The sequence below is a fragment of the Periplaneta americana genome, chromosome 9 (assembly GCF_040183065.1).
Source record: "Periplaneta americana isolate PAMFEO1 chromosome 9, P.americana_PAMFEO1_priV1, whole genome shotgun sequence".
Taxonomy (NCBI): Eukaryota; Metazoa; Arthropoda; class Insecta; order Blattodea; family Blattidae; genus Periplaneta; species Periplaneta americana.
In genome coordinates, this window is record NC_091125.1 from 162722364 (window position 1) to 162745554 (window position 23191).

General features: G+C 37.7%; 1 protein-coding gene across 1 annotated transcript in view; it reads right to left on the reverse strand.

Moving 5' to 3' along the window:
• The window catches only part of LOC138706688 (G-protein coupled receptor Mth2-like), an 87949-nt gene extending 67781 nt beyond the window's left edge, over window positions 1-20168 (reverse strand). The window contains exon 1 of the mRNA XM_069836270.1: window positions 20053-20168. The gene's annotated coding sequence lies outside the window, so the exon portion shown is untranslated. The remainder of the gene's footprint in view (window positions 1-20052) is intronic.
• Window positions 20169-23191: the final 3023 nt, after the last annotated feature.

Sequence of the window (23191 nt, forward strand, 5' to 3'; positions counted from 1 at the left end):
TTCGAAAGAGGTTATGGTAGCACACAGACTTTACAGACCGCCATCTGTTGCTACGACATTCAAGTTATACCGTACACGTTCTCAAGTTCAGATTGAACGCCTTGATTAATAGGCAACTTCTCTGACATAAAAGCTGAAACTCGCTTCAAATCGCTGACTCACAACAGTGACGTCATGACACACTTTGAAATGAACACCCAGTAGAAAATTCTGTTTCATAAATAAAACTCTACACTCCTAAATTTCTTGCACTACTTTTAGTATTACGCAACGTTGCCTCGTTGAAAGAGTATAGCCTACTTCTCTGTTGTATTTCATGGCCTCCACTATGCACTGAATTTATATTATTGTTAATAATAACTCAGTTGAATCGTTTTGCAATAAGTCAAAATCACTAGACTATAGAATAAATAAAAACTCCTGAAAACAATAAAACTTTTATTAAAAAGCTTTGGAGAATAAAAAATTAATGGCAATCCATCAAATTCACTAAACTTAAGCCTACTCAAATAACTAACTTTACATCTTCTGTAGTTTATTCTGAATCTAAAAATTCTTGGATGTCTTACAATATTATTTTCTTTGATAAATGCATTTCTACAAAATTGTTTTCAAAATAAATATATTGTATTACTTAGGCCTACTTATAAATTAGGCTACTTACAAATGGATTTTAAGAAACCCGTAGGTTCATTGCCGCCCTCACATAAGCCCGCCATCGGTCCCTATTCTGAGCAAGATTAATCCAGTCCCTACCATCATATCCCACTTCCCTCAAATCCATTTTAATATTATCTTCCCATCTACGTCTCGGTCTCCCCAAAGGTCTTTTTCCTTTAGGTCTTCCAACTAACACTCTGTATGCATTTATGGATTCGCCCATAAGTTACATGCAACATGCCCTGCCCATCACAAAGTCTGTATTTACTTACTTACTGGCTTTTAAGAAACCCGGAGGTTCATTGCCGCCCTCACATAAGCCCGCCAATGGTCCCTATTCTGAGCAAGATTAATCCATTCTCCATCATTATATCTCACCTCCCTCAAATCCATTTTAATATTATCCTCCCATCTACGTCTCGGCCTCCCTAAAGGTCTTTTTCCCTCCGGCCTCCCAACTAACACTCTATATGCATTTTTGGATTCGCCCATACGTGCTACATGCCCTGCCCATCTCAAACGTCTGGATTTAATGTTCCTAATTATGTCAGGTGAAGAATACAATGCGAGCAGTTCTGTGTTGTGTAACTTTCTCCATTCTCCTGTAACTTCATCACTCTTAGCCCCAAATATTTTCCTAAGCACCTTATTCTCAAACACCCTTAATCTCTGTTCCTCTATCAAAGTGAGAGTCTAAGTTTCACAACCATACAGAACAACCGGTAATATAACTGTTTTATAACGTCTGTATTTAATGTTCCTAATTATGTCAGGTGAAAAATACAATGCGTGCAGTTCTGTGTTGTGTAACTTCCTCTATTCTTCTGTAACTTCATCCTCTTAGTCCCAAATATTTTTCCAAGTACCTTATTCTCGAACATCTTAAACCTCTGTTCCTCTCTCAAAGTGAGAGTCCAAGTTTCACAACCATAAAGAACAACCGGTAATATAACTGTTTTATAAATTCCAACTTTTAGATATTTCATTACTGAAATAGGCCTATATTCTACTACTTACTTTCATCAGTCTCTGTTAACTGGTAGAATTTAACTTAGAGAGCATGATGAAAATTGTTCAGATTGTCAATATATCAATTAATATAGATAAATACAATATAATATTTGTTACTGAGTCAAATGACAAATCAATGTAAAATAGTGACTTATATTATATGGTCATTAAGTTGTATACACATGAATTACAGTGGCGTAGCGTCAATGTAAGCTAAAAAGCTTAGCTTCCCCAGTTGATAATAATTTCATAATAAACCTGCAGTTTATGGAGAAAATTATTTATTAATTTTAATAGAATTTATATTTACGCGTTAAATATTGTGATGCGGCAGCTCAGGATGATTTGTGATGCAGCAGTGAACAAGAAGCCTACACATATCAAAATTTACCAGCTTCCAAGCAGACCGGTTTCTTCTGTGTAATACACCCCGCAGATTTTCCATCCCTTTCTAACTAAACTACCCTAGTCGCAAGGCTCGCAAGAAGCTCGCTTTAACATTTAAAATAAGTAGTTTCCGAGTTATCCCTTTTCGTCAGTTGTGTTCAGTTGAAGTGTTAGTGTGCATTGTGGCTGATATAATAAATAATGAGCGAAATAACAGTTCCTGACACTAATTTACTTGAATATTTTTAGGACAATTGTATTATCAAAACTGACTTACGAACAAAAGTGTGATTTAAAAAACAAATGACCGACTCCCTTGCTGTCAATGAAGGACACAACCAAAAGACAGACGCGTACTTACGTAATGATACTAATATTGTGATTTCTCTAAGTATGACAGGGAGTGAGCTAATGTTATACGTATACGTGTCTATTTGTTAGAGATATGTGTAAACCGTGAAATCATATTTTACTACGTATCATTTCAGGCCATGCCTTATTGGTGTTACTTACGAGGTTCCAACCAATCTTCGACTGCTGACTTGAAATTGACTACTATTTATTTTAAGACTGTATTTTTGTAATACGTTTTCTCATATTGCATGAAAGACAACTTGAGTTAGCTTCCCCTGCTCAAAATTTCATGCTACGCCACTGATGAATTACATATTGCAAACGTTTTCGCCCATTCAGGCATCTTCAGGCACAATTATATTGAGATATTGTATAATTGTGCCTGAAGATGCCTGAATGGGCGAAAACGTTTGCAATATGTAATTCATGTGTATAAAACTTAATGACCATATAATATAAGTCATTATTTTACATTGATTTGTCATTTGACTGAGTAACAAATATTATATTGTATTTATCTATATTGATTGGTAGAATTTACTACTAATCTGGAGTTTAGGCCTAAATTATCGTTAAATTTTATGAAACAGTACTGTAGCTAGACTACTGTAGTCTAAATTATGAGTCTACACTATTTTATACATGGATTGCTAGTTTTATTAAGCAGGGTCCTGTACATAGCCCGTTGCATCTCTATGTCTGGAACTTGTTGCTACTGTATAAACAAACACTCGTCTGCATGATGGAGAAAGCAAACATGGCGAACATCAGAGCGCATGCCCGGAAATCCTCCGACCAAAGCAAATAGCTGAATGCTTGACAGTTTGTTTAGAATCGAGTAAGCGTTGTCAGGTCACATGAAATTCATTTTCTTCACGCACTCTGTGTTGCAATGCATTAGAAGTAAGCGCTATGCACAATATGAGAGTGTGTCTTGCATTTTTAATTAAAATAAATTTATTTTTACTTAGTGGTGACAATAACCATACCAATCTATTCTAGTAATTCCTTAAAACAGGGCCGGAATAACGCAATTCGGCAATTTTCAGCTCTAGATTGAACCACAAAATCTCGCACACATGTGTTGGGTGTTTCAGATATGCCAAATCTGTTTTAGGATGATTGGTTGGGTCTAGGCCGGTGGTATTCAATCATCTTTGTAGCGTACTCCCAAATATATTTGTACCCCCAAACTGTATTCCAGTTATATAATAATTAAGAAAAGACTATGACTGATGTACTAAACATAAATTATTATTATTATTATTATTATTATTATTATTATTATTATTATTATTATTATTAGTCTATTATTAAAATGGATTTGAAGGAGGTGGGATATGATGGTAGAGACTGGATTAATCTTGCTCAGGATAGGGACCGATGGCGGGCTTATGTGAGGGCGACAATGAACCTGCGGGTTCCTTAAAAGCCAGTAAGTAAGTAAGTATTAGTCTATTATTAGCCTATACGGTTGTTATTGATGCAATAATAATAGTAATGATTTACATAAAATGGTGTTCAAGCAAGAAAAAAAAAGGGTGATATTGCAGAAAAAACCATAATATGTATAATGTAATAATTATCAACAAGTATAATGAAATAAATATGTCTGCATTTTTATATACGTAATTAGAGGGATGCATACCCCTTGAAACAGCCCTGCGTACCCCCACGCGTAACATAGATTGGATATCAATGGTCTAGGCAATAATTTTAAGGTGGTACACGAATGAAATTTTGGCTATTTTTAACAAAAAAAAATCCCATTTTCGTTTTCTTTTCTTGTGAAATATGAATCAGCAATCTCTATTTTATATGCTGCGCAAGTTCAGTACTGCCCTGGGCGTAGGTTCGATTCCCGCTTGGACTGAGTAGGCCTACCTTGTTGGGTTTCTTTCGAGGTTTTCTCCAACTGTAAGGTAAATGTCAGGTAATCTATGGCGAATCCTCGGACTCAACTCGCCAAATATTATCTCGCTACCACCAATTTCTTCGAAGGTAAATAACCTAATATTTGAAATAGCGTCGTTAAACAACCAACTAAAAAACACGACATTTTTACTGTGTGTGTTCTATACTTGTATAGGTCTACTATGGTTAACGAAACACAGCAGTATTTTGTGATACACTAGATACTTCCGAATTTACATCTTGATTACACAACTTTTAACACTATATCACTTCGGAATATGTATGATAAGAACTTTCTTGTGTTAAATTTTAACGTACCTCAGCTACACTCTTTGACTCTACACTACGAACGCACCATCACAGGAAACAAGAGGCGCCAAGATCAACACGACCAGTTCTGAAGATGACCCAAAATAGGTCGAAACATGTTAACAAGGTACGTTAAAATTTAACACAAGAAAGTTCTTATCATACATACTTTCGAAATTAAAAAATGAAGCATAAGTTACTTAGTGCTCACAACAAATTTAAATTTTTAAGTTGCATATGTATTTTAAATATTCTCCACATTTATATATGTAAAGTTAAAATTCTGAGGGAGATGAGTACGACAAGGAACCCCTTTATCACCGAACCTGTTCAACATCTACCTGAAGGATTTAGTGAAGAACTGTTGTCAGAACATGAGAGGAGTGATAGTAGGAGGAAGAATAATAAAGTGCATAAGATTTGCTGATGATGAGGCGTTGTTAGCAGATAAGAAGACGAAACTCGTACTAGGGAATATGCTATTGTAGCTAAATGACAGCTGTGAGCAGTATGGGATAAATATAAATGCAAACAAGACGAAGACCATGGTCATAGGAAGAAAAATAAAGAAGGTAAACGTGCGAATTCGAAATAAGGCAGTAGAGAAAGTGAACAGCTTCAAATACAGGGTGCGTCAGAAAGAACGGATGGATTTCACATGGCAAGAAAATTGTAAAGATTCATCAAATCAAAAATTTATTGTTATCAACATATTCACCAATACATGCAGTTTATTTATGTAAAACAACATTATCCATATGATGTCCTTGGCTTTCAATACAGGCATCGAGGCGTTTTCTGATGTTCGCCATCACTTTCACAGTCATAGCTGGTGCAATTGCCACGATTTCTTCACGAATCGCTGTCTTCAGTTCGTCCAGTGTATGTGATCGATGTTTACAAACTTACGCCTTCAAATGGTCCCAAAGAAAGAAGTCGCAGGGCGCGAGATCTTACCGTAGCCTCGGACAATCTCAGTGCAATAGAATTTCGTCCAGGTGATTTCTTCTTTAATGTTGAACCTGTGATACGAAATGAAGCCTCCCACCGCAAAATTGTATTCCGAGTTGGAATCCTAGCGTGACATCCGATGTCGAAATGAGTCCTGAGTGGCGATCACAGACTCTTCATTTTTCAAAAATGTCTCTACGATGAAAGCACGTTGTACACCAGACCAACACCATGTTCTCAACTGAAACTGCATTCTATGGCTGACCCAACAGTCGTGGTCCCCCTCACTATATCTCTCTCCTCGTTGCGTATAGATAGTTTGAAATCCATCCGTTCTTTCTGACGCACTCTTTACTTGGGGTGTACTATAGGTAGTAACATGAGCTGCTGCCAGGAAGTCAAAAGGAGGATAGCAATGGAAAAGGAAGCTTTTAATAGAAAATAGAGCATCTTCTGAGGACCTTCTGAGAAAGAACTCAGGAAGAGACTAGTGAAGTGCTTTGTGTGAAGTGTGGCAATGTATGGGGCAGAAACATGGCCATTGCGACGAAGTGAAGAGAAACAAGTAGAAGTAACTGAAGTGTGGATATGGAGAAGAATGGAGCGTGTAAAATGGACGGACGGAATAAGAAATGAAGCTGTGTTGGAAAGAGTGCGTGAAAAAAGAATAATTCTCAGACTGAGCAGGAAAAAAAAATGAATTGGCTGGGTCACTAGCTAATAAAAAAACTGCGTACTTAAGGATGGACTAAAGGGGATGGTGAATGGAGAAAAGTTCTGGGCAGAAAAAGATATCATATGACAGATAATATTAAGACATGTATACGGATAATATGCGCAAAGAGGAAGGCAGAAAATAGGAAAGATTGGAGAATGTTTGATTTGGAGTGAAGAACAGAAAATTATGAATGGATTAACTATTCTCTAACCATATCACAGATGTCGTAAAAGAAAAGTCTTGCGTGAAACTTAATTATTATTATTATTTTTTTTTTTTGGAGATAAATTTTGAAAATATGTAATTTTTTAAAATTTGAATAACTCAAAACCCATTCATCTGATCATAATAAAACTTAGTCCACACCTGTGGAGTAATGGTTAGCGCGTCTGGCCGCGAAACCAGATGGCTCGGGTTCGATTCCCGTTCGGAGCAAATTACCTGGTTGAGGTTTTTTCCGGGGTTTTCCCCTCAATCCAATATGAGAAAATGCTGGATAACTTTCGGTGCTGGACCCCGGACTCATTTCACCGGCATTATCACCTTCATCTCATTCAGACGCTAAATAATAGAAGATGTTGATAAAGCGTCGTAAAATAACCTCCTAAAATACAAAAATAATAATACTTACATTTAAGAATACTTATAGGAGGGGGATGAAGTGTACAAAATAAGTCTGCCTAAAAATTGTAGAAAAGAGAAATTTCACCCATCACCCCCTAATTATAATTTTAATTCTATTCTTAATATTGCAGTTATAATCCCCTGCTAGAGAGGAAGAGAAGGCCGGATGGCCGAATCTCTACTAAGTTAATTAAATAAGTAATACTAATACTAAATGAACAAAATTTCCGACATGTGATTTATGCACTATGCAATGCCAAATTAATATTGTCGTCTATTCGCCTGAAGGTTATGCAGCCAGCGGAGCACTTACAGGTCTACTCCATTTCTGGAATTGAAAGGAATCAAAACAAGTCCTTTGCGCAAGTAGTGAGTAGAGGGGGCCAATCCAATGACCGCTCTGAGGGACAGCATTGGTTGAAGACAAGCGTCTAAAATGCCACCCCCTACCTAACACCTTCTGTCACGCGCATCTTACCCCTTAGCGACCGTCAGCTGATGCAGCCCGCAATACAGTACTATACTGATATGCTCCGCCCATTCACTTGCCATAGGCTCCACCCAAATGCGTCAATTTACTCCATTGAATCCAGAAACGAAGTTTCATTTGCTTAAATAGTACGCCTCCTTTCGAGGATGGTTTGATTCGTGTAGTCAAGGCAATGGCGGACACTTTGAACACTTATTTTGAGATGGTCAAGTAAATCTGAATAAAAACTTATTTTCCATCTCTACTGTCTTCTTTTCTACAGACATTCTATGATTGGGACTCCATACCACTACATATGTTTTAATGAATTCTTCCCCCTTGTTCATTATAGGCTACAGAGTGAGCGAAAAGTCGCTTTTCCCAAACACTTCCTTACATTTAATTACATTCAATTTACATTTAACTACATATTCCTTTACAGATTTTGTTCAAAATGGAGGCCCTGTTTCTCGATACACAATTCAAAATGTTTAAGCACTGATTTAAAGATGGCGGAACACGATTTTCATCGATTTTCAGGAATGACTTCGACCATCTGTCACAACTGATGCAGATCCTGCTGCTTCTTAGCAAAAACATAATTTTTCAGGATACCCAGGAGCAGGCATTTATGGAGATTAATTTTATCATTTGTGTTTTTTAATATTCAAGTAAAGCGATCGGTTTGGAAGTAAATCCCGAAAAGACAAAGTATGTGATTATGTCTCGTGACGAGGATATTGTACGAAATGGAAATATAAAAATTGGAAATTTATTCTTTGAAGAGGTGGAAAAATTCAAATATCTTGGAGCAACAGTAACAAATATAAATGATACTCGGGAGGAAATTAAACACAGAATAAATATGGGAAATGCCTGTTATTATTCGGTTGAGAAGCTTTTATCATCCAGTCTGCTGTCAAAAAATCTGAAAGTTAGAATTTATAAAACAGTTATATTACCGGTTGTTCTTTATGGTTGTGAAACTTAGGTATTTGACATAGGTCAAGGGTATTTGAGAATAAGGTGCTTAGGAAAATATTTGGGGCTAAGAGGGATGAAGTTACAGGAGAATGGAGAAAGTTACACAACACAGAATTGCACGCATTGTATTCTTCACCTGACAATTAGGAATATTAAATCCAGAATCCAGAAGTTTGAGATGGGCAGGGCATGTAGCACGTATGGGCGAATCCAGAAATGCATATAGAATGTTAGTTGGGAGGCAGGAGGGAAAAATAAATAAATGACCTTTGGGGAGGCTGAGACGTAGATGGGAGAATAATATAAAAATGGATTTGAGGGAGGTGGATAGGATGGTACAGACTGGATTAATCTTGCTCAGGATAGAGATCGATGGCGGGCTTATGTGAGGGCGGCAATGAACCTCTGGGTTCTTTAAAAGCCATTTGTAAGTAAGTATAACAATCTACAATTAATCTCAATATTTTGACAAATAAATGAATACTTGGTTGCTAAGCAAACATTCGCAGTAATCGGGAGATAATTTTGGTATCTAGTCTACTATTTCTTTTGACGCATACTGCATTCTACCAGTTAATCAGTTTTAAATATGCTGTCACAATTTAACAAGTGTGTGAAGCAATATGTGACCAGGCTAGAATTTCCGATTTGTTCCGACTAAACATTAAAAAATCTGAAAAACCCGTCATTTAGCACAGCGACCTTCGCATTCTGTGCTGAGCAAAGCTCTCAATACTCTGTCTGGCCTTCACTCGCTTTTCAGTTTCGCTTGGCTGCCTATTGTTTCACGGCAGTGTTTTGTAGACAACATAATACATGGCTATGAAGTCTTCATAAATAAAGTACAGGATTATCAGCCTTCCGCTGGGAATTTATCCGAATGTAATAGTAAGAATGTCCCGCGCCGTGGCGTCGTGGTCTAAGGCATCCTGCCTAGGACTCGCGTTACGGAATGCTCGCTGGTTCGAGTCCTCACGGGGGAAACAAATTTCTCATGAAATTTCGGCCAGTGTATGGGACCGGTGCCCACCCAGCATCGTGATGCACTTGGAGAGCTACGATAGGTAGAGAAATCCGGTTACGCAAACCAGCTATAACGGCTGGGGAGCTCATCGTGCTAACCACACGATACCTCTATTCTGCTTGGATGATCGTCCACCTCTGCTTCGGCATGTGGCCGTGAGGCCAGCAGCCGGCTGATCGGTCTTGGCACTTCGTGGGCTGTGGCGCCACGGGTTATTATATTAATATAGTCCCGTCGCTCTAATTTCCGGCAGCCAATCACGTTGCAGGTCGGCTACATTTAAACGTGTGCGTCTTGTGATTCGCTGAGGAAGACGTTATTCATTTCCTAAGGCTGGATAAATACTTAATACAATCGCCCGCCATTTTGGCTCTTTCGTTGGCGTTCGCAGAAAGCATACGAGGACGTTATTTGCCGCTCAATTATTTGCTGAATTACAGTGCGTTTGATTTATTATCATAGGAGTTACGACATGATAATGTTTAACAGTGTTGCAAATAGATCCCTCGTCTGGTAGCTCGGCAACGAAAGAACAAAAATGGCTAACGATACTACCTACCTAGACTTTACAGAGCCTTGACTTCCTAAGACTAAGCAAAGAGGAGTCACGCCGGGAATAACGGCGTCGCGAATAGTAAGAATCATTCTACACGAGCATTGGGAACGTCACGTTCGTGATGGCAACCAACGCTCTGATAAAGTAGTGGTGGTGGTGGTGGTGGTATCTAATACACTATATGTGATAATGAAGCCATCGGAATTCGAGCATTCCAATATTTACACACGTCACTTTCCGATGTGATAGCAGTGCAGGAGTGAAGATGTTCTCCGTCCATGATGGGCTATATTGAGAATCACAGAAGCTGAGTGCAGGTTGGCGAACATGTGAATTTTAGCTTGCAAGGCGGTCATGGCCAATATTTATTCTAAAGATAGCTATCGCTGATCTTCTGAGAGCTGTAGTGATTCATTCCAGACTCACAGCTTTTGTTTGCTGTAGCTTTCTCTATCCTCTTTTCATTTAAGATTCCGGTCCTATTTTTGATGGAGTATTTAATTGCGGAATATAGAAATATTCTTCTTCGCAGTCTGTAAGACACATGTACCGCAATTTCTTCACAGTTTGTCTGCTATTTCGTTCTCATCTAGGCCCTACACAATCTTTCACTTTACTTCCCATCAGTTGGATATGTAGTTCAATATAACCCTTCTGTCTTTGGTCCTTTTTTTTTATTATAATGGATTACTATTGGCAAATAGTACAACACACAGTTTACTGCTCTACAGAAGCCACACGGCTTTACATTGCATCTCTTGCCAGTCTGAGGTCATCTAAACTTAAACAAATATTTACCTGTTCTCCAGCAGCAAACGGGCTGAATGGAATTTGACGCACTCACTTCAACAATCAGCTGGGGCAAGGTACAGTTGGATACAAACATGCGTTTGTTAGAGTTTAAAGGAAATGGATTTCATTTCCTTCTGTGTAAGTCATGACTAGACCTCGGATTTTAGGTAAAAACCTATTTTGTTCCTCATGATATATACAAAAGAAAAGTTGTATGTATAGGCTACGAATTATGGAAATATATGTTCGAAAATGGTGGTCCTATACAACCTAAAAATACCTAATTTCACGTTAGAAACTATTTTTACCTAATTTTACATTTTCCAATTTCTACAGTTGGTAATATGGAAACGCTGTATAATTCTGTATGCCAGTCGTGCCTTGACAACAATCGCAGCTAGTAATCTACACTGATGCAGCCCCGTACATGATTGCTGCCGTTAAATTACTTGAAGTATTTTACCCTGCCTTGCTCCATATTACTTGTCTTGCCCATGCCATGAATCGCGTAGCTGTGACGATACGGCTTGAATATCCACAGGTGAATAAGCTGGTTTCCACAATTAAAAAGGTTTTTATTAAAGCACCTACGAGGATTCAATCATTTCGAGAGCAACTTCCCAATGTGCCACTTCCACCAGAACCTATTCTTACCCGATGGGGAACATGGTTACAGGTCGTGGAATATTACAGCAAGCATTTGGAGAACATTAAGAACTTTGTTTTGAAACTGGGGGAGGATGCAGTGAGCATTACTTCAGCTAAAAAACTTCTGCAGGACCCAACAATTGCCCGGTATATTGCATTCATCAAATCACATTATGTATTTCTGGTCCCCATTATTAATGCTCTAGAGTCTTCAGGCATACCGGTATACACGCAACTGGTGTATACAGAAAAGAAACAGGTGACAAAAAAAATTAACGTGGTTCCTGGTTATGTTGGTGAAAAAGTTTCTGAAAAACTCAAATCAGAGCTTCAAAAAAAAAAAAAAACACCAGGACTGACAGTTCTCCTCACAGTTGCTGACATCTTGGCTGGCAAAACACCTGAACATGAATGTGCTGGTCCCTTGCATCTAATACCAACATTTAAATATGCTCTGGTGTCATCAGTTGATGTGGAACGCTCATTTTCGGCATATAAGATGGTGTTATCTGAGAAGCGATGCAGTTTCTCAATGGAAAACTTAGAAAAGGTGTTAGTTGTTTACTCTGGCTCTAATTATGGACATGTACAATGAAATAATGTCAAATGTTTCGGCTAATTTGTAATGAGAAATTAAATAATGCCATTTTTTGTTCACCTATTTTTGTAATTTTAGAACCTATTTTGATTTGTGATAGAACCTATTTTAGGTACCTAATTTAAGATTTTTAGGACCTAAAAGTCCGAGATCTAGTCATGACTCATGACCTGCCATCTGGAAGATTTTACATTCTTACTGATTTCAAGGTAAGTTTATTTATACACCTTCCAATAGGCCTATTATATGGTCATATCATAATATAGCATCTTGGGTATATAAGTGAGCGGTAGACAGCGATTTTGGCAGGTGACCTCGATGACAATATTGTTTATATGAGCTGCATGAATGACTGGCGTAACATTCTGAGTCGTTCATATTTTCATACCAGCAACTCATATCAATTATCGTTATTATGAAACACACCACGGTACAGTCCGATTCAAAGAATACCTTAAATACATGTAAATTATGCATTGTAGAATTCAAAATTTCATCTCCCTCTGATGATTGTAAAAAAAAAAAACACTTGGTTTAGCAGGAAATCGCTGATACTGTCAATTATGAAAATAATTTTTACTTAATCTACATCACTATTTTCCCTAATACATTTTTACCCGTCCCAATAGTAGGGTCATCTATTGAGAACAAACGGAACTATTTCAAAGTTTGCCAACTATATATACTCGCATTATACAGGGACATCATTTTATTTTTACTTCAACTTTTATTGTACCTGAGTTTTTGAATGTACTTCACTCCCACCCCTTCCACTAACCAAGTTCCAACTGTCCTCCACACAGAACCAAGGCCGCAGTACTGAGTTAGTGATTATAGTACGTTCCAGAAATATGTTCGCGTTTTCCAGTGACGAAAACTTCCAATATTGAATCATATTTTCACACAGGTACTGTCGTCCGTTTGCCTACGTCGCATCCCGATTTCCCCCACCTGATTCTGCTTGCTCCACTGTAAAGACTAGTGGCTGGGCTTTCTTAGCTCTTTTCTGAAAACATTAATTTCTATTAGGAATTAATTGGACGCCTACGTAATATTATGCAACTGTTTAAAATAACTTAAATAAACGGGCCTCGTTAAGTAATTAACTATCATGTGATCCCCCCCCCTTCTACGATCCTGCGACATAACCACTTGGACGGACAGTAGATAGCATGTCTGAGTAATTTTATCTGTGCGGCTCGGGCAGAAGTGAAGATTGAATTTACAGTACGTAAGGTACTCTTTCATAGAGTAGGTACAGAATTATTTCAACATGAGTTACTAAGTATGAAGGACGAAACTGGTAATTGGAATCTGATGCAATCGTCTATAGTGCAATAGTAGGCACAAAAGAAGTGAAGCCTGTATCGAAATGAACAGCCACCATTTTCAAAAATGTGTTTAAATATTGTGACGGCCACATGACGTACGATCTCACGACCGACGGAGGAGAGGCTAAGTCGGCCGTGTTTTGGGCGGGTTGCGCGCGCATCTGCTTCCTGGCGCATGTGCTATGACGGAGAGGAGAGAGGGGAAAGAGCGACCGCGGCAGAGAGGAGAGGGGTTCGGATTGTTCGAGTGCTATCTCTGGAGTGCTACCTCTGGACACGCGTCGAAATATCGAGAACTCGTACTTTCTCGCAACTATGGTGTGAGTATAAATTACGCACGCGAGTGAACTTGAGTCAGTCAGTCAGTAAGCCAGTGTTGTTACAGGCAGATTTGGACAGTAAGCGAGTTAGTCTTGTGTAGCAGTGAAGCCAGCTTCGAGACCAGAGCGCGACTTGAGTTGTGTCCGTAACTGTGGAGCCTGAAGCCCGGAGTTCGAGTGCAGTGGACCGCAGTTGGGGGACCTGAGTTCGAAGTGCAGCGGATCGTCTCTGATGGTCTGGGGTTCGAGATTCTGTGAACGCGAGTGACTGAGCTAGAAGAACTAGCCAAGACAAACGAGCTGTGAACTGAGAACTGACAGTTCTATGTTGTAAACAGTGCTTTGTGAATATTAGTTAAGATTAACAGTTCATTGTTGTTCGTAATAGTCCAAGTAAATTGACATTGTCGTCTGTGGAGTGCACTAACGAATACTGTGTTACTGTGTGGAGAGCAAATCCCATTGTTGACGGGAGTGGAATTAAATTGTAGAAAGTGAAGAGTAAAAAAAAAAAAAAAAGGTAAAGGTATCCCCGTAACATGCCATGAAGGCACTTGGGGGGCATGGAGGTAGAGCCCCATGCTTTCCATGACCTCGGCACTAGAATGAGGTGGTGTGGTCGGCACCACGCTCTGACCGCCTTTTACCCCCGGGAAAGACCCGGTACTCAATTTTATAGGAGGCTGAGTGAACCTCGGGGCCGTTCTGAAAGTTTGGCAACGAGAAAAAATCCTGTCACCACCTGGGATCGAACCCCGGACCTTCCAGTCCGTAGCCAGCTGCAAAGTGAAGAGTAATTGTTGAAATAATAAAATTACGTTGTTGTTCAGTATAAAAATTTACAATATCCATATTATGATTATTTTTCATTTTAACTTCATTATCTATATTGTGCGCTAATGTGCTGTAGACTGCATAATGAATAGGCCTACGTTCGCATGGATAACTCAGTTCGTGAGTAAAAACACGTATTGTTAACACTGTACTGTTGTTTAAACAAAACCTAATGAAAATTGTCACACTCAAAATCGCGATAGTTCCTAGTTTACGTAAATGGATGAACTACTTTTCTTCCCTCCTATACCTAGTAAAGTGATTTGTTTGTATTTTACGCCAATACCATCGAACTCCAGTCGTGGAAGAAGGTAGCAAACGGTGTTTCCGGGTCTCAATCATTAATCCAAAGGTATAGCCAGGTTAATATTAAAAATGTTAGTAAAAATAAAATGATGTCCCTGTATATTTTTGGTTTTATCTCGTGGTTAGAAAGTTCGCTTACACGATCAGAAAATTCTAGGTCAGATATCTTTGAACGCCAGTGTACAATCGTACATTAAAAATTCATATTCCAGTCTGGTTGTAAATGCTTCTGTGCGAATATGTCCTCCTGTGTACAGGCCTAACACTCATTTTCTGTGATTTGGAGCACTTCAAGAATGCTCCCACTGCATCTGTAGACAGGGTACGAATTGAGGTTTCTGAATCCTAGATAGAATACCATACACATAAAATTGTTATTATTATTATTATTATTATTATTATTATTATTATTATTATTATTATTATTATTATTATTATTGACATTACTGTAATGAATTGTAAATATTGGAAGCTAAAATAATAAAGTAATGAATAAACTCACCTCTGTATTGCAAGTGGCTCAACGCTTGGTCGCACTGATTTGCTTGTCTTGCATCTTGATCATAATAATAATAATAATAATAATAATAATAATAATAATAATAATAATAATAATAATAATGTCCATGAGCAGGCTTAAGATAAGATGTGTAATTCCTCAGTTATTGATTGTTGTTGGTTTGCCGATGGTAATATCACAGTCTAGTATATACAGTCACGAAGCTTGAGTTGTGAGGGTGCTAGGAACAATAGACTGTGCCGGTACTATTTCGCATTGTCTGTAATGAGACGATATTAGCGATCCTAGTGGTTAGCAACTATCTATAGATGCATATTTACTACGTATTGAGCTTCGTGACTGTATATACTAGACTGTGTTAATACATCAATATTAATTTCTTTGCTTACTTAATACTTTATAAAGTATACTCATATTACAACAATTATTTATTTTGAGGGGGATATAAGTTATCCCTGGCAGGTATGCTAATATGAATTTATGAGAGGGGGATAACTTTACAACAGGGGGGAATCCCCCCATCCCTCCCGTTAATCCCCTGTCTGCAGATATTGAAAGAGCTTTGCAATGCACTACAAGAACGTGCTGGCTGACAATCGCCGTTCGCATTTTTTCCAAGAACCTGCACACGGCCAGTGTCATCTATTGCAATGTGGAATGAGGAAACAATTGAAGCCTGTACGTCATATATTCGTACGTAGATAAATGCACATTTTCCCTGGAATTTTCCCATCCTGTGTGTTCGAGTACATTACAGTTAAATTCTTCTTTTTATTTTCTGATGTTTTCAACTTGCATAACTTTCTAATAATGACGGCATGTAGATGTCCAATTATATTGTTTGCATGAATAGCAAATGTCAATTGTTTTCATATCATTGCATAGGCTATTAGAGATTACGTGAGCAACGTACATTTTTACTATTTCAATGAGTAAATATATTTAAGATTTTTGGATCTTTTTTCACGCCACATGTCAGTTGTTAACCCTTTCTTACCTATAGATACCATATGGCAATAATTAACTTTATAGCATTTATATACTTATGTGTTACATATGAAGGTAAATTTTGCTGGATAACTTCTATTTCAATACATTTTCATCAATATAGTTTTGTTTCAAATGTTGCCACTCCCGTAACTTGGTCACTGAATTGGTCCTAACACAGCTATTTGTTTCAACATGGATTGCTTGTAAATTTAATTTGGGTTAGAAAGGGTTAAGGAGCATTGTTTTCTTAGCCTCCTTCAGTCGAGGCGAAAATTCACCATTGACTTCGTTAGCAAACTCGTGCTTATGACTCGAAATGACGTTAGTACGCCCTCAGCATCTACGGCTTAACAGATGGCCCCTAATTCGAGCAACTCATTAACCAAATTAATAAAACCTTTCTCTTCTACAATTTCAGAAGATTTTAGGTACACGAGCGTTTAGAATCCTGTCTTTAACTTCCTTCAGTATCGTCTGAATCGACTACACTTCATGTCTGTACTGAATAACACACTTAAATGCAAAGCTTTCCCTATGTAAACGTTATGCGATACTGATGAAATTATTCAAATGTCACTGCTACATTTCCGCAACCATGAAGGCAAATATTGTCTCGTGTGACATACTATCTTTAGTTTTAATGGACTAATGGACAATAAGACAAACACAACAAACATAAATGACATTCTGTACACCACGAGAGGTAAATATCGGCAGGAGCGTGCTGGTGACCAGCAGAGAAATATGGAGAAAAGGAAGGGGATACAATTTAATTGTTCCTTCATAATAATAGGCCTACTAACTTACTTACACATGGCATTTAAGGAGCCCGCCGGTTCATTGCCGCCCTCACATAAGCCCGTCATCGGTCCCTATCCTGTGCAAGATTAATCCATTCTCTATCATCATATCCCACCTCCCTCAAATCCATTTTAATATTATCCTCCCATCTACGTCTCGGTCTCCCTAAAGGTCTTTATTCCTCCGGCCTCCCAATTAACATTCTTTATGCATTTCTGGATTCGCCCTTACGTGCTACATGCCCTGCCCATCTCAAACGTCTTGATTTAATGTTCCTAATTATGTCAGGTGAAGAATACAATGTGTGCAGTTCTGTGTTGTGTAACTTTCTCCATTCTCCTGTAACTTCATCCCTCTTAGCCCCAAATATTTTCCTAAGAACCTTATTCTCAGACACCCTTAATCTCGGTTACTCAAAGTCAGAGTCTAAGTTTCACAACCATACAGAACAACCGGTAATGTAACTGTTTTATAAATTCTAACTTTCAGATTTTTTGACAGCAGACTGGATGATAAAAGCTTCTCAACCGAACAATAACACGCATTTCCCATATTTATTCTGCGTTTGATTTCCTCCCGAGTGTCTTTTATATTTGTTACTGTACAATTACTAAAATTGCTGTAGGTCTACTTCATACATTACATAGGCCTATCTCTCGTGGACATCTAAAAGTTGTTATATTTCGTGATCGTTTACGAATAAACACCGTTTACTTTGCTAGTTTTAAATTAATTGTACTTGCCCAGTACTCGATAATTTACGCCTCGTCTTTGATCATATGTAAATTGCGCGTTCTGGTCACATGCAATGGGTTCAGGAGTTCCCTATTCAACCAAACACGTTAAAAAGATGGCTTTCATACTCCATCGGCAAGTCTATCGTACTATCAAAAAGGAGTGCGTTATAAACAAAGCTCGGAACTTGGGGACTTGTGTCTTTGCACGTGACTAAGCGACCGGACTTCAATGTCAACAAACTCCCGCTTTCAGCACGGAGGTACTGTCAGGTCTGCTACAAAAGTGGTTTCTGGCTGCAACAACATATTGATAATATTATGGTAGGTTGAAACACGTAATTTCATAGCATATATATAATAAAAATAAACATGAGAAATATATCAAATTTACTGTTCTGCTGTGTACATTTTATTACAGTTTATGACTATCTACATTCGAAGATTTTTCGGTAGCAGACTTAAAATACTGAATGTTTTCACTGTTACTGTTTTCTGTTCGATTTTCAGCAGTTGCTAGCTGATCTCGTATCTGAGAAAGATAAGTATATCCTACATTTTTCTCGAAAATAGTTTTCAATTAGTGTGTCACTACTAGGGCAAGCCCTCTACGTCTCGATCCATGGCTATGGACAGACTTTTCTACAATTTGAGGGTCTGCAATGCCTTTCAATGAATTTCGTTTCCAGCCTCTAGTTTGTGTGTGGCACAACTTACAAAATATAAACTCTCCATTCGAAAAAAAAAATAATGTATCTCCTCCGAATTCTCCACGAAATTCTGTATCTTAAATTTAAAACAAAATGTATTTTCAAACTTCTATAATACCCATTCGAAATAACACGTATTTTCTATTTCCTGAAACAGACCATTTACCTTTAATTCTCTGAATGTCATTGGCTTCGACATAACAGTTTCTTCGTCCGTCTTCCTGTCATTAGTTGTGGCCACTTTCTTAGTACACACGACTGTCCCTGAGCACTTGCAGGGTGAGCTTTGTGTACGTTGTACCTGTAACCTTACTCATGCACACGACACAAGTCCCCAAGTTCCGAGCTTTGGTTATAAAGTAGTAAACTTTTTAATAGTTTCCCTATCGATATAAAAAATTAAACTCAAAACATATGATTATTTAGGGCCAAATTAAAGAAGTACCTAATTTCTCACGCCTTCTATTGTGTAGGTAAATTCATGACATTCAATAACACTTCATGAAATTGATACTAAAACTTTGTGTTGTACTAGTAGACTATATTGTAAACCTCGTGTATATATATATATATATATATATATATATATATATATATATTTCATCTAGACTGTGACTATAAATTAAGACTTTACAATGGTATTAAGTTTTTTGACTTGTTCCATATTTTAGCTGTGAAGCAATGTATGAATACCATGGAATGTTAATAGCTGACATCATAATAATTGACCGAGATAAAAAAAAAACTGGTCTCAGTCTTGACCCCACTGTAAGGTTCGAAATTAATGAAGATCAACCAAAGCAGGTACATGAAGAGAAACGCGCTATTTACCTTCCATGCTGTGATGATCTCAGTCATAAATATAATATTCAAGATTGGAATGTCATTGGACTTATGTTTGGTGCGCGAGGAACAATTCCCAAATTTACATTGGAGATCCTCAGAAAATTAAAGGTTCCTGAAAAGACTCTTCCGACAATTGCATCAACCATTTTAAAATCTTCATTGAACACCATCAATCACCATCTCTATTCATCTTTATAATATTCAATGTATATTATTTATTTTCAATAAATTTTTATCGTTTTGATAGCTACCACATTTTGTCGCAGAATATTCTTTTTTAAAAATTCATTATGAATTTTTTTAACATTAATTTACATTTTCTTTTTTGTTCATTTGAATTGATTAGGATGCCGATAGCTATTTTAAATCCAAGATTTGGACGGCTATCATTTCGATTATGAATACAATACAATACCAACATCTTTGAAGTTTCCACCCTGTAATTTTCTACTTACTCGCGTTTCAAGACATTAAGCATTCATAATAATTCCGCCAACTTCCTAATGGTTTCATCTAATCTATACAATCTGTTACTTTTCGACATGTTATACATTTTTATTAAAATACCTCCATTTTTCCATACCGCCCGCAAGCATTTTTTGAAACTGAAACTTAAATTTGCAACTGCCAATCTATCAATCACTATTTTCGTTTCACTCACCATACAGTTTGCTTCAGTTATTTCCATGCTTCTCATCGGGTGGAGACAGTACGTCCTGCACGTGGCACTCCGATGAGCAAGCTGACGGGCACACTACTAAGTAGACTGGAGTATCTGCTGTCAACAGAGGGAATGACATTCATCGAAGAGCCCGCTGCTGTCTAAGGGATTTACCGGAAGAAGGGCACATGGATCAGTTTGCGATTGATGCGTATATATGCCGTTCTTTTGGAATTTTTTTTTTATTTTAGTGGGTTATTTTACGACGCTTTATCAACAGCTTAGGTTATTTAGGCCCAATTGTATAAAACTCCCTGACTAAAGATCAACTTTGATTGAAGATCGAAAAGTGAACCGAGTTCAGACACTTCTTCTATTGTATAAAACTTTTCTGCGTTCAAATTACCTTGGTTCAAATGCAATCTAAGTTCACGTGAAAAGGATTTGGCAACATCACATAAACAAGTGAAATACGTGATGCGCGGACAGGTTTGTTCAGTGTTGCCAATCTAGCGACTTTAACTCTTTTTCAACAACAATTTCTTTTAACTTTTACATTGCTTAAATAGGGATTTAGTGACCTTTTTAGCACCCCATAGTGACAAAATTTAATCTTTCTTTGTTGATAATGAGAAATCTAGCGACTTTACAACTACTTTTTGGTGACTTTCCGTACACTCTGTTGGAGACACTGGTTTTTTGTGCAATGTAAATAATGGCGGACAATAAGAAGAAGAATAATTTCGAGGGAAAAATTGTTCCGGAGCCGGGTATCGAACCCGGGACCTTTGGTTTAACGTACCAATGCTGTACCACTGAGCTACCCGGGAACTCTCCGGGTAGCTCAGTGGTAGAGCATTGGTACGTTAAACCAAAGGTCCCGGGTTCGATACCCGGCTCCGGAACAATTTTTCCCTCGAAATTATTCAAATCAACTTTACAGGGAGTTATACCTGAAATCTTGATTTGAATAAGAAGAAGGTTGACTGTTCTCCGAGTTGTTATCATGTTATGGTGTTTGATACTGCTAAACATAATAAAGCTTTATAAAACGACAATTTTCGTTTAGTAATACAGTTAATTGAAAATTTATGAATGTACCTATCATATCCATTAATAATTAATGGTTGTTATAAATATAATATAATTATAGGTTATGTTATTTGATACTGCTGAACACGATAGAGCCTTATAAAATATAAGATTGTTTGTGTATTAAGGCAAGAAATTGAAAGATATATATATATAAATGTACCTATCATATCTATTAATATTAATAATAATGGATATTTTATTTGCACAATCTGTCACTCGTATATTTCAAACAGAAAAGAAATAACTGAACTTGGATCATCTAACTTAATCGGAGAAATTTCTTCAGTCAAAGTTGACTTTAGTTTGAGACAAATTAATCTCAGATTAGACTATATACAACACAAAATTCCAAGTTCAGCTGAAACAAGGATCAATTTAACCTCTGATCTAAGATTAAATGGTTTATACAATCCGGCCTTAGCGTCTGAATGAGATGAAGGTGATAATGCCGGTGAAATGAGTCCTGGGTCCAACACCGAAAGTTACCTAGCATTTGCTCATATTGGGTCGAGGGAAAATCCCAGAAAAAACCTCAACCAGGTAACTTACCCCGACCGGGAATCGAACCCGGGCCACCTGGTTTCGCGGCCAGACGCGCTAACCGTTACTCCACAGGTGTGGACTCTTTTGGAAAATCTCTGAATTATAGATACAGCACTGGCATTATTGTTTTCTATAGCAGTAGTCCATAGTATTGGCGTACGCAGAATTTTGTCAAGGAGGGGATTTCATTATTAAAATTGTCCACAATTTACATTATCGGTATTTTAAAATGTTATGTATTATTATTATTATTATTATTATTATTATTATTATTATTATTATTATTATTATTATTATTATTATTATTATTATATTTTAAGCACCAGATATAATTTAAAATAAATTAAGAGTAAAGCAAAAATCTCCAAAAATAATGTATAAAGCTTACTTCATCTTGCAAATAATTCACTCCTCTTCCGAAATCAACGCTAAGCGTGCGCGTTTGAACTGATATTTTTGTTGTTGTTCTTCGATTGTTACCGTCTTTTGTTTCCTTCAGTGCCTCAAACTTTGAGGGTGCTATGCATAGACATTTCGCTAGCCCGCGCTACGAGCGTGCTAAACTAGCCCCGGCTATCGACTGGTTACTTGTACAGGATTTATATCATATCACATCGCTAACACTGCTTTATGAATACGAAAAACGTTAGTTCACTGATCCTCCACCGGAAGCCCGCGCTAAGAATATGTATGAATATGGTCCACACCTGTGGAGTAACGGTCAGCGCGTCTGGCTGCGATACCAGGTGGCCCGGATTCGAATCCCGGTCGGGGAAAGTTACCTGGTTGAGGTTTTTTCCGGAGTTTTTCCTCAACCCAATACGAGCAAATACTGGGTAGCTTTCGGTGCTGGACCCCGGATTCATTTCACCGGCATTGTCACCTTCATATCATTCAGATGCTAAATAACCTAGATGTTGATACAGCGTCGTAAAATAACCCAATAAAATAAAATAAAATCTATGAATATGGCCCTGAGAGTTTTATTTTCATGTGCCACCAATATTACATTTCTACCTCTATTCATTAAAAAAATATAATCTCTGAAACCCCACCGTGTCTTTTGGGATACAGTGTACTAAAAGATAGGGAGAGTGGTGCCTGAAGCCCAGCCAATTGACTCTAGAGCTGAGAGATGATCGGCCTGTACCGTATGCACTCCAGATTAAAAAGAATCTTGCACTGGAATTCACGGTTGTATATTTACCTTCCAACAGCGTTCTTTTGTTTTGTTCAGATATGCTGGCGTGAAGAAACGTGGCACAGATGCGGTAGCAGTGAGTCACGTGTATATGGGTTTACATACGTTCCAAAAACAAACTGTAATAGAAGGGAATAGTGCATCGCTGTGGTTAGTATGTCTAACCGTGAAACGAGGGGTCCGGGTTCAAATCCTAGTTGGGGCAAGTTGTTGAGGCTTTTTTGGAATTTTCCATCAATCCATTAAGAGCAAATGCTGGATAACTTTCGGCACTGGATCCCGGACTCATTTCGCTGTCAT